The 12,518-nt window shown below is 31.6% G+C and overlaps 1 protein-coding gene and 1 long non-coding RNA gene across 3 annotated transcripts in view; one reads left to right on the forward strand and one right to left on the reverse strand.

The window, feature by feature from the left end:
• LOC145270611 (uncharacterized) overlaps nt 1-12,518 on the reverse strand; it is a 96,823-nt gene that overhangs the window by 46,074 nt on the left and 38,231 nt on the right. The window lies entirely within an intron of this gene.
• The window catches only part of LOC145270607 (uncharacterized), a 90,126-nt gene continuing 87,456 nt past the window's right edge, over nt 9,849-12,518 (forward strand). Inside the window, exon 1 of one of the 2 annotated variants that reach the window (XM_080126234.1) lies at nt 9,849-9,978. The gene's annotated coding sequence lies outside the window, so the exon portion shown is untranslated. The remainder of the gene's footprint in view (nt 9,979-12,518) is intronic. The other variant, XM_080126235.1, reaches the window with a different exon arrangement.

Consider the following 12,518-nt stretch of genomic DNA (forward strand, 5'->3'; position numbering starts at 1 on the left):
ACAATCCACTGACGGTTTGCGTGCTTCATACAACATATCTTTGCTGATTGCTAGATCTGGTAAGCCTCATGCGATTGGAGAGGAACTCATTCTGTCAGCAGTAAGAGAGTACACACATATAGATATATATCTTGAGAGAGAAAGAGATATTGCATATTCTAGAGACACTTTTTTTCGTCACTGTTTTTTCCTTTGTGTAGAAGGACACATAATTACTTTTTTTTCGAAGGGTTATTTTCCTATACTTTTTTAAAAATCTATCTTTTGTAACTGTTTTTTTTGTAGGTGCAAGACAATTTTTTGGAGAGGAACTCATTCTGCCAGCAGTAAGAGAGGTTCTGCACACAGTTGTACATAAGTCCCCTGATCAAATTATGAAAGCTATACCTCTCAGTGATAACTCGGTTCAAAGAAGAGTAGATGAAATGGCTGAAAACATTGAAGAAACAGTGTGCAACATTCGTGCTGCAACAGAATTTAGCTTGTAGATAGATGAGTCCACTCTACCAGGAAATGAATCTTTGCTTCTCGCTTATGTTCGTTTTGTCAAAGATGAAAAGTTGGTTCAAGAACTGTTATTCGCAAGACAACTTAAAACAGACACTAAAGGAGAGTCAGTATTTAATGTTGTTGAGAATTTTTTTCAAAGAGAAAAACATCCCATTTTCAAACATTCTTGCATGTGCAACAGATGGAGCTCCATCCATGATAGGTCGTCATAGTGGCTTCATCAGTACTTGAAAAAAGCCGTACCTGGTGTGCTTACAGTGCACTGTGTAATCCATCTAATAGCGATAAACCTAAGTGGTCGACTTTACAAATCAATGAATACTGTTATCACAGCAGTAAATAAGATCAAGGCACATTCTCTCAATTCTAGACTGTTTCGACAGCTTTGCATTGATAATGATGAAGAGTTTGAATGTTTATTGCTACACACAGAAGTTAGATGGCTTTCAAAGGAAACTGCATGAAACGTTTCTATTCTTTGTTTGATACAGTTGTAGAATTTTTCCAAGACTCTAATACTGGGCTCTGTGATGATCTAAAAAGCATGAAGGATGACATTGCTTATTTGTCAGATATATTCACAAAATTCAATGAAGTTAATTTGCAGTTGCAAGGAAATGATGTCAACCGTATCAAAGTCAAATCTGCTATCTCCACCTTCCTGTCTTGCTCCTGTAATATCTCTATGGTTTGCATGCAACATGGAGGGAAGGAAAATTCTAAAAGAACTTTAAACAAAAAAAAGAAAAAGGCACGTGCCTGACTGGCTTTCAATTGTGAGTACGCTCCTAAAATTAATTTCATATGCGAGTGTGATTAGGAGATACTATTATTTTGTACATTATTGTTGTATTCGTTTATGGATACACACAACTTCTTTATAAGAACCAGTGTTGTTATTTTTTTTCATTACATGTTACGTTGGCGTTTAAGTTTAATGCCCGCAAAGGGGAAAATTTGCAACTTATTGTAAATAAAGTTTCCTCTTCGTTTCAAAGCAAGACATTTATATTTTATTCTTTACCCCCTCCCCCTCTTTTGTTTCATGCTGTAATTTTTTTTTTTTTCAGGTTAGTTACTTTAGCGTCGAATTTATCTGGAAGCAAGATAAGATTCCGACAAGGGTCCCAAACATAACACTAGTAAAAAGAACTCATCAGCAGTGAGGGAGGCTGTGCTATATATATATATAGTTTATTGCTAAAAATACCAGACTGGGTAATCAATCCGTTCTTAGATGTCAGCAATGAGGAAACAGGAGAGGCAGAGGAAGAATTAATTTCAATCCAAAATGACGTTGAGCTAAGTCCAAAGTTCAGAAAATCATATCAAGATTTTTGGCTACAAAAAAAAATCTCTGACTTCTATCCACTATTATGGAACAAGGTGAAGATATATTTTACTGCTTTTCCAACATCATATTTGGTAGAACGGGGCTTCAGTGCAGTTGCCTTGCTTCTTTCCAAGCAAAGGAACAGACGTAGAATTACTGAACGTGGGGATCTACATCTTCTTCTTAGTGAGTTCCAACCTGATGTGGAGAAACTAATATCCCTACACCAACTACACCCATCCCATTAGCAGTAATTGTGAAAACACAATGAAATAGTTTATTCATTTGATTTTTATTTTATAACAAAATATTTTGTATTTAATATTGTTATTTTTAACGTGAAAAAAAAATGCTCGCATTGTGTGCATTAGGGGTAATTGTGAAAACCAAATAAAATGGTTTACTAAATTAGTTATTATTTTTGAAAACCTGTTTTGTGTTTAATGTTATTCTTTTTCAGTTTGAAAAAGAAAAAAATACTCGCATGTGTGTATTGAGGTAATTAGATGCAATGGTTCATTAAATTAATTATTATTATTATTGAAAAACATATTTAGTGTGTAATGTTGTTCTTTTCAATTTGAAAAAAAAATGCTCGTATGTTTGTTTTGGGGGTAATTGTGAAGACCAAATAAAATGGTTTATTTATTTTTGAAATATATATTTTGTGTTTAATATTGTTGTTTTCAATTCCCCCCCCCCAAAAAAAAGAAAAAAAGTTGCTTGTGTAAATTAAGGGTAATTGTTGTTTTCAACCCCCCCCCCCCCCAGAAAAAAATTTAAAAAAGGTTGCCTTACAACAAGAACACTAAATTAAGGGTAATTGTGAAGACCAAATAAAATGGTTTATTAATTTTTGAAATATATATTTTGTGTTTAATATTGTTGTTTTCAATCCCTCCCCCAAAAAAAAGAAAAAAGTTGCTTGTGTAAATTAAGGGTAATTGTTGTTTTCAATCCCCCCCCCCCAGAAAAAAATTAAAAAAAAGTTGCCTTACAACAAGAACACTAAATTAAGGGTAATTGTGAAGACCAAATAAAATGGTTTATTTATTTTTGAAATATATATTTTGTGTTTAATATTGTTGTTTTCAATCCCCCCCCCCAAAAAAAAAGAAAAAAAGTTGCTTGTGTAAATTAAGGGTAATTGTTGTTTTCAATCCCCCCCAGAAAAAAATTTAAAAAAAGTTGCCTTACAACAAGAACACTAAATTAAGGGTAATTGTGAAGACCAAATAAAATGGTTTATTTATTTTTGAAATATATATTTTGTGTTTAATATTGTTGTTTTCAATCCCCCCCCCCCAAAAAAAAAGAAAAAAAGTTGCTTGTGTAAATTAAGGGTAATTATTGTTTTCAACCCCCCCCCCCAGAAAATTTTTTTAAAAAAGTTGCCTTACAACAAGAACACTAAATTAAGGGTAATTGTGAAGACCAAATAAAATGGTTTATTTATTTTTGAAATATATATTTTGTGTTTAATATTGTTGTTTTCAATTCCCCCCCCCCAAAAAAAAAAGAAAAAAAGTTGCTTGTGTAAATTAAGGGTAATTGTTGTTTTCAATCCCCCCCCAGAAAAAAATTTAAAAAAAGTTGCCTTACAACAAGAACACTAAATTAAGGATAATTGTGAAGACCAAATAAAATGGTTTATTTATTATTGAAATATATATTTTGTGTTTAATATTGTTGTTTTCAATCCCCCCCCCCCCAAAAAAAAGAAAAAAAGTTGCTTGTGTAAATTAAGGGTAATTGTTGTTTTCAATCCCCCCCCAGAAAATTTTTTTAAAAAAGTTGCCTTACAACAAGAACACTAAATTAAGGGTAATTGTGAAGACCAAATAAAATGCTTTATTGGATTGATTATTATTTTTGAAAAGCAAATTTTGTGTTTAATATTGTTTTCAGTTTGGAAAAAAAAAAAAATGCTTGCATGTGATTATTAAGGGTATTGTGAAGATCAAATAAAATATCTACAAGCCCACGAAGTCGAGCTCGTATACTACATCATTGTTTTTTAAATGCATATTTTGTGTTTAATATTGTTGTTTTCACTTTGGAAAAAAAAGCTCTCTTGTGTTTATGGGGTAGGGGGAACTAGGAGTCTATCTGGAAGCCAAGGGGGCGCCAGCCTGAAAAAGTTTGGGAAACCCTGTTTTAGACAAACGTCTTATTTTTTAAATTCACGACCCCCCCCCTATTTTGAAATGTCTATTAAGAAATAAATAATTAATTTAAGTGCCAAAGTTTTATATATCACAAATAAAGATCAATAAATAATATATTCTAATTTAAAACGAAAAAAAAAAGAACAGTTTTTAGGAAATTTACCTGTAAAGTCCGAAGTTTAAAACCTTTTTAAAAAAAACAAAAAAAAGCACGTTGTTTGTATTTTTTTTTTAATGAAATCTTGGTCCTTGCCCCTTTAATTGAAAAAAAAAATTTAGGGTTTTAATTACATTTTTCGAGTAGTTATAAGCTTGGAAAGACAGGGGTTCGAATTAATTCACGCCCCCCATTTTGAAATTTCTACTAAAAAGTAAATAATTAATTTATGCGCCAAAGTTTTATATATATATCACAAATTGAAGATAAAAGATCAATAAATAATATATTCAAATTTAAAACAAAAAAAAGAACAGTTGTTTTGGAAATTTACCTGTAAAGTCCGAAGTTTAAAACTTAAAAAAAAAAAACCAAAAAAACACATTGTTTGTATTTTTTCTTTTTTAATGAAACCTTGGTCCTTGGTCCTTTAATTGAAAAAAAAAATTAGGGTTTGAATTACATTTTTCGAGTAGTTATAAGCTTGGAAAGACGGGTTCGAAAGTTTCTGACACACCTATAAGAGCATCAGCATTCATTTTGTGCGTACCTATTTATTATTTTTCCTTCATTTTTATTGAACTAACTGTACGACAATCGAGGCCACCATATTGTTTTTAAAATTTCATTCATTTTTATTATTTTTTTCATCATTTTTGTTATTAGACTAAATGTACAACATTCGAAGCCGCCATATTGTTTTTAAAATTTGGCCTTTCTAAGGTTTGACAGATTGGCCTTTTTAAGGCCAATTTTGGCCTTTTTTTACGTTCTGTCATGGACTATGTTTTTGGCCGCCATATTTTTTGTAATGAAAGAGCGTAAAAAAGGCCAAATTTGGCCTTAAAAAGGCCAATCTGTCAAACCTTAAAAAGGCCAAATTTTAAAAGCAATACGGCGGCTTCAAATGGCGTATATTTAGTCTAATAAAAAAAAATGATGAAAAAAATAATAAAAATTTTTTTCCTGGTTTTATTTCAGCCTTTGGGTTTAACAATGTGTTTTATATAAAAATAAATAGTTTCTATAAATTTTTGTTTGTCAAATAATTTACGCCACTAAACTACACATTTACCATTTTCGGCATGACAATTAAGTACGTAAGATTGTTTTTGCTTAAAACGATATATATAAAAAAAAAAAAATCGATTTGTCGACTCTTAACAAGCACCAATCAGGCATACAAAGTCTATAAAACATGGAAGCCATCTTGGAGCTAACCACTTTAATATAACCTTAATAAATAAATAAATAAATAAACAAAAATAAATGTATTGCAACAATATATTATCATAAGGAAAATCTTAGAAGGTGTTTGAATTTTTTTGTACCAATAATGGTGCATCCCCCCCCCCCTGTTTACATTTATTATTTTTTATCTGGTTCTTATATATGATTTTCTGTATTTCGTATCCTTTATGATTTTTAGTTTCGTATATTTTGGATTTGTACGAAACTACCTTCAATTTGAGAAAAGGGAAATGCTAGCACCGTGATGACGTCACGAGTCCAGCGCGTATTTCACCCTCTTTTGAAATTCGGCGGGCGTGGAGATTGGACATTTGGTTCATTGCCCGGCGCTGAAGATGGAATTTTGACGAGCATCCTTCAAAGAAGAAAACCCCGGCAAGAATACCTGGATATGTGACGAGACATACTTATGAAAACTATCTACGTGGCTATGGTTTTGCACGTATTTTAGAAGGATTGAAATTATTTTAAAGAAAATACCTTATTTTACGAGACAAGGAATTTAATATCTCCTACAAAGAAGAAAATCCGGTAAAAAAAAACCTGGACAAGCGATGCGGTTTTGCTTCTGAAATCCATCTGTGTGTCTACGGTTTGCATGCAAACATGGAGGGAGAGAAAATTCTAAAAGGACTTTAAACAAATAAAAATGGCACGTGCCTGACTGGCTTTCAATTTGTGAGTACTCTCCTAAAATTTATTTCATATGAGAATGTGATTAGAAACTACTATTTTGAATCTTATTATTGTATTCGTTAATGGATACACACATCTTCTTTATAAGAACTAGTGTTATTTTTTTCATTGCATGTTACCTTGGCGTTTCATAAGTTTAATGCCTGCAAAGGGAAAAATTTGCAACTTATTATTGTAAATAAAATCTCTTCTTCGTTTCAAAGCAAGACCTTTATATTTTATTCTTTACCCCTGTCGTTAGTTTAGGTTTGTTGTTATAAGTAATTGATAACCAAGTTGTGGTTTTATTTAATATAGAACTTTATTGACATATTTACATAAGAAGAGAGATTGAAAATATGTGTGTAGAGGTCTACGCCATGTTGTCGAATACGTATGTATTAGGCGGTTGACATCAATATTCATACGCCATGATTTACTTGTTACGCGTATGAAAGTAGTTCTATGATAACACTACACCCCCCCTTTTTATTCCATGCTGTCATTTTTTTTTCAGGGTAGTTACTTTAACGTCAAATTTATCTGGAAGCAAGATAAAATTCCGACAATATAGGGAGAGTGTCCCCGACGCTTTAAAAAAAACAACTTGGTTGGAAAAAATACCTGACCAGCCACCAACACCAGGCTACCTTAGTCCCAACCTCAATGGTCAAGTGGACTGGTCCTCTGTATGAAGTGGACAGCCTGAGCTCAGCTGTGTCAATAACTAATGGAATAACATAAACGGTACTTGTACAGTTTAATCAAGACATTAAAAAATGATAACATCGAAAAAAAGGTTATGTTGTATCACTTTTGGACTGAAGATCTCCGAAAAAAAAAAAAAAAAAAAAAATTCACTTAACTTGATCGAGTAGTTTTTTGGGGTTTACACATAGATTCGAAAAAATTGTCAAAAAAACAAAACAAATGTATAACAAATAAATGTTACCAAAGGCAAGATAAGTCACTTTTCTACCAAACTGGATATGTTTTTAGTGTTTTTATTTAATGTAACACGTTTATTCAGCTCGAAAAGCATACAGCGTTTACCAATGTATTCGGAAATTAAAAATGGCGCCCGACTCTCTCTTTGACACGGTAAGTTTGGGAAAAGGGGTTAAAAATAAAAAAATATCCAAAATACTGTTAATAACCCACCGAATATATGTCAGCCTATGTCACGGTAACATATATCGATCGAGTTTCTAACAGTATTTTGCTTATTTTTTATTTTTAACCCTCTTTTCCCAAACTTACCGTGTCAAAGAGAGAATCGGCCGCCATTTTTAACTTTCCAATACATCACATCGGTAAACACTGTATGTTTTTCGAGCTGAGTAAACATGTTACATTTTTTATTTATAACACCTTTTCCCAAACTTACCGTGTTAAAGAGAGAATCAGACGCCATCTTGAATGTTCCAATACATCGGTAAACACTGTATGGTTTTCGAGCTGAATAAATATGTTACATTGAATAAAAACACATGAATTATATCTAGTTTGGTAGAAAAGTAACTTATCTTGCCTTTGATAACATTTATTTGTTATATATTTGTTTTTTGACAATTTTTTCGAATCTATGTGTACAGTAATACAAACGCGTTTTTTTTTTTTTTTACAGCGGAAAAACACGTTCTTATGAGAGTGCAATGAAGGTAGCCATCTTTGAATTTTTTGAACACGCCACGGGGAGATAACTCAGTTTAAAGCGCTGACAACGCCCCTCCTCCCATCTTTAATACTAGCTTTTCTTCCTAAAAATCGAAAGATGACTACCTTTTGTTCAGTATCATAAGAAATTGTTTTTTCGATATATATATATATATATATATATATATACATATATATATATATATATATATATATATATATATATATATATATATATATATATATACTAGCGGGGGTACCCGGCGTTGCCCGAGTGTTTGTTTCCGGGACGGGGGGGGGAGTTTTAAAAAATGTTATGGTAGATAAGTAGGAAGGATCAAACCCAGAGTCATGATTAAAAGTAGGAAAATAAAGTGTGAAAAAAAAAAAAAAAAAAAGACATCTGCAACGTTAACCAAGAAAAGTCCATTCCAGTTGTTTAGGGGGAAAAAAAAAACAAAAAAAAAACGGCTACGGTAGGTCGGCGCGAACGTGAAAATATAATGTGAATTGTCCAGCACGCTAACCACTACGCCACAGAGCACTGCAGCTTAGTTTAGTGATTTTAAATAACTTCACATGAAAGAACTACGAAGCCAAACCGGTGTTCTCTTCTCAACTGTTCCTTGTGAACGATCCCCAAACGGTGTTAAGTGGTGGCAGGGGAAGGAGGAATTTATTAGAGAGAAAATATTTTACCACTTCCATTGATCTTAACCGATTTTGGCCGTGACTTCTCAGCAGAAAAAGTATAGAAATCTAAGATTATCGAGGAATTTGAGAAATAATAAGCCTATAACACACCTCAGATATTGTTCTGCCGTTTGTGCATATTATATTTGCATGTAATATCTTGATTTTTAATCCTATTAATGTCAAAATCAGACGGGAAAAAATGAGTTCATTTTATTTATATAGAAGATAGAAGATAGAAGAGAAGAAGAGAAGAAGAAGAAGAAGAGAAGATATATATATATATATATAAATAATAAATAGTTTATATATATATATATATATATATATAAACTATTTATTATTTATATATATATATATATATAAATAATAAATAGTTTATATATATATATAAACTATTTATTATTTATATATATATATAAATAATAAATAGTTTATATATATATATATATATATATAATAAGTAGCTTATATATATATATATAAATAATAAGTAGCTTATATATATATATAAATAATAAATATTTTATATATATATATATATATATATATATATATATATATATATATATATATATATATATATATATATATATATATATATATATATATAAACTATTTGATAAAATCTAGTGACATTTTTTTTTCGGAGAACTTCATTCATTCCATAACGGATGCGTACAATATAACCTTTTTCGATATTAAAATTTTTTTTTTTTCATTTCTTGATTAAACTGTACAAGTACCTCACAAACTATTACAAAAGCAGGGACTGTATTTATTTGCTTCCCCACCGCGCAAAGGCTGTTTTTTTAATGTGGAGAGAGATGGGAGGGGAAGGGAAAAGAGGACCAGCTCCCGAGAGGTGGGAAATGGAAGCTGGATAGTGAGAGCCAGCTGGTGTTGTAGGGCAATGGTCTTTGATTGCAGCATCTGCTGGAACAGATACTACACTTTGATCTTGTTTATATCGTTTATTTCCGTAATGGAAAAATTTTACAATTAAATAATGAGAAATTCAAAAAATAAAAGCAAAAAATTAACATTTGTAAACAAACTTAGGCACAAGGCCATACAAGAAGTGGGATGGGGAGTGTTGCAGGGTCTTTGTTACTAAAGTAAAAAATGGAGTCTTTGGCGACTTTACTCTTGACTGGCAAGATTTACCACAATACCGCATTCACTCTGTGAACTCTAAACTAACTAATGAAAACCCCAGCGTTTTTGCAAAAAAAGAATATATTTACAATTTCTGTGTGTGTGTGTGTGTGCGTGTGCAATTTTTTTTTTTTTTTTTTTTTTTTTACTACACTTTGATCTTGGCCAAAAGCAGGGACGTTCCCGAAGCAAAATTTATTTATTTTTTGTTTTTAACTCCATTCAAATCTAACGTTTCTGCCGGGCCGGAAGTTCTTTCACAGGGAACGGTACCAACGGCGACACCGGTTACAGGAATCGGAAAGCCTTTCATTTATTTATTTATATATATTTTTTTATTATTTTAATTACGACCACGTTTTTAAGCAATTAATGAGGTAAGTAAACTTATTCATTGAGAAAGAACTTAAAAATTCAATATCTACATTACATATATTTATATCTATATGTATATATATATATATATTTTTTTCAAAGTGGACGTATTTATTTCTATGTATGCTTTTTTTTTTTATCTTTGATAGATTGCATTTTCTTAGTCCCATTTTTAAATAATAATTTTCCAAAAATAATAGTGTGTTTTTATTACTGTACACATAGATTCGAAAAAATTGTCAAAAAACAAATATATAACAAATAAATGTTATCAAAGGCAAGATAAGTTACTTTTCTACCAAACTGGATACATTTTTCGTGTTTTTATTCAATGTAACATGTTTATTCAGCTCGAAAAGCATACAGTGACAGTGCTTACAGATGTATTGGAAAATTCAAAATGGCGCCCGACACTCTCTTTAACACGGTAAGTTGAGGAAAAGATGTTATAAATAATAAACTAGACAAAATACTGCTAGAAATTCACTCATTATATGTTACCGTGACATAACTTGACATATATTCGGTGTTTTTTTAATAGTATTTTGTCTAGTTTATTATTTATAACACCTTTTCCCAAACTTACCATGTTAAAGAGAGTGTCGGGCGCCATGTTGAATTTTCCAATACATCGGTAAACACGGCATGTTTTTCGAGCTGAATAAACATGTTACATTAAATAAAAACAAACAAAAAAATGTATCCAGTTTGGTAGAAAAGTAACTTATCTTGCCTTTGATAACATTTATTTGTTATATATTTGTTTTTTGACAACTTTTTCGAATCTATGTGTACAGTAATAGTATTACTGTAATACACACTCTATTTTTTCTCTTGAATAATTTCTCCTCCGGTAAATATGTGAGTTAGGAGCGCAAATGACCAACAACACTTTAATTTGGGTTTTATGTAAACTGTAATTCTAACCACTTTCTATTCGGCAATATAAAGGTTTCAAAATCACTTTCGAATTTTGGAATTATTCGAGATTAACTCAGCCAAATCACCTCCTTAAAAATAAGGAGAGATTTTTACTTTTTTTTTTTTTTTTTTTTTTTTTTTCAGGCGATTACGTGTGTTTTTACAATCTTGCTACTCAGACTTAGGGTTAGTGTCAGTTTTTTTTTTTTTTTTTTAATTTCATTTATTTTAAAGTTAGCTGCCCTAAAAAGTTAGAATGGAAAATCATTTAACGTTAATTATTATTATTATTATTATTATTATTTTTTTTTTTTAATACAAAACTGATTTCCTACCCTAAATTTTAACATTTTTTTTTTTTTATATCAAGTTTCTTTTAGAGTAGTCACGCAAGTAATCGCCTAAAAAAATAAAAAAGTAGAATCTAATTTCTGGGGGGGGGGCAAAAATAGAGTTCAAAATAGACTTCGTAGCCTCGTAGGAGATGTCCTTTTCTCCTCCTTGCAACCTCTATCTCACAGAAGAGATGTTGCGAGTTTGTCTCTGATGTATCGTTATTTTCATGGAAAGTGTTCAACTGAGCTTCAATCTATGGTCCCCCCTCGCCAAACTTTCACAAGAAACACTCGTCTAGCTGTAAACACTATCAATAATTTCCCCCACTCTTTATCTGTGCCTAAACCTAAACGTAGATTCCATGAACAAAGCTTCTTTCTTAGAACTGCACGCCTGTGGAATTGTCTTCCGTTTTCCTGCTTTCCGGCTGACTACAATATGGTTTTGTTCAAGTCTAAAGTAAATAAGTTCTTGATGAGCCGTTCCATATAAGTTATTAAATTTACCAAATTTTCATTACTAATGATTACTATATTGACCAACTTCTACTGTACACTCTTTAACCCTTATCCTTGAGTGGCCTCTGGGCCTTGATAATGGGGTGATGCCTTTGTAAAAAAAAAAAAAAAATATATATATATAGGTGCTTATGCATCTTTTTGATACTGCGCCATTTTTAAATAGTTTTGTTCAGGTTAGATATATCTAAGGCTTTTGACAGGGTATGGCACAAGGGTCTCCTCAGGAAAATTAAATCATACGGTATCACTGGTAGAATACTTAACATAATTAAATCCTTCTTAGATAAGAGAAAAATCCAGGTTGTCCTCGATGGTCGTACATCTAAACAGTGTGATATAAATGCAGCAGTGCCTCAGTTGTCTATCCTTGGACCTCTATTGTTCCTAATATTTATTAATGACCTCCCCGACAAAACTGCCTCTGAGATGGGTATATATGCTGATGACACTACACTCTATAACAGGCATGACAGGAAAACAAATGAACACATATCTAAAGAAATGGCAAAAGCACTAGAGGATGACCTCCAATCTGTAGTGGAATGGGGACATAAATGGATGGTCACATTCAATGCTGCCTAGACTAAACTGGTTTCCTTCAATAATTACAAGAAACCTTCTCTGCCACCAATAACAATGATCAGTGACTCCCTGTCTGAGAGTACATCTTTCAAACTGCTTGGCCTAACGTTCACAGGAAACATGAGTTGGAACAATTATATTGAAAACATTGCCAGGGCCACTGTGAAAAAAGTAGGCTCTCT

The sequence above is a fragment of the Euprymna scolopes genome, chromosome 46 (genome assembly GCF_053919585.1).
Source record: "Euprymna scolopes isolate OS-2025 chromosome 46, ASM5391958v1, whole genome shotgun sequence".
NCBI lineage: Eukaryota > Metazoa > Mollusca > Cephalopoda > Sepiida > Sepiolidae > Euprymna > Euprymna scolopes.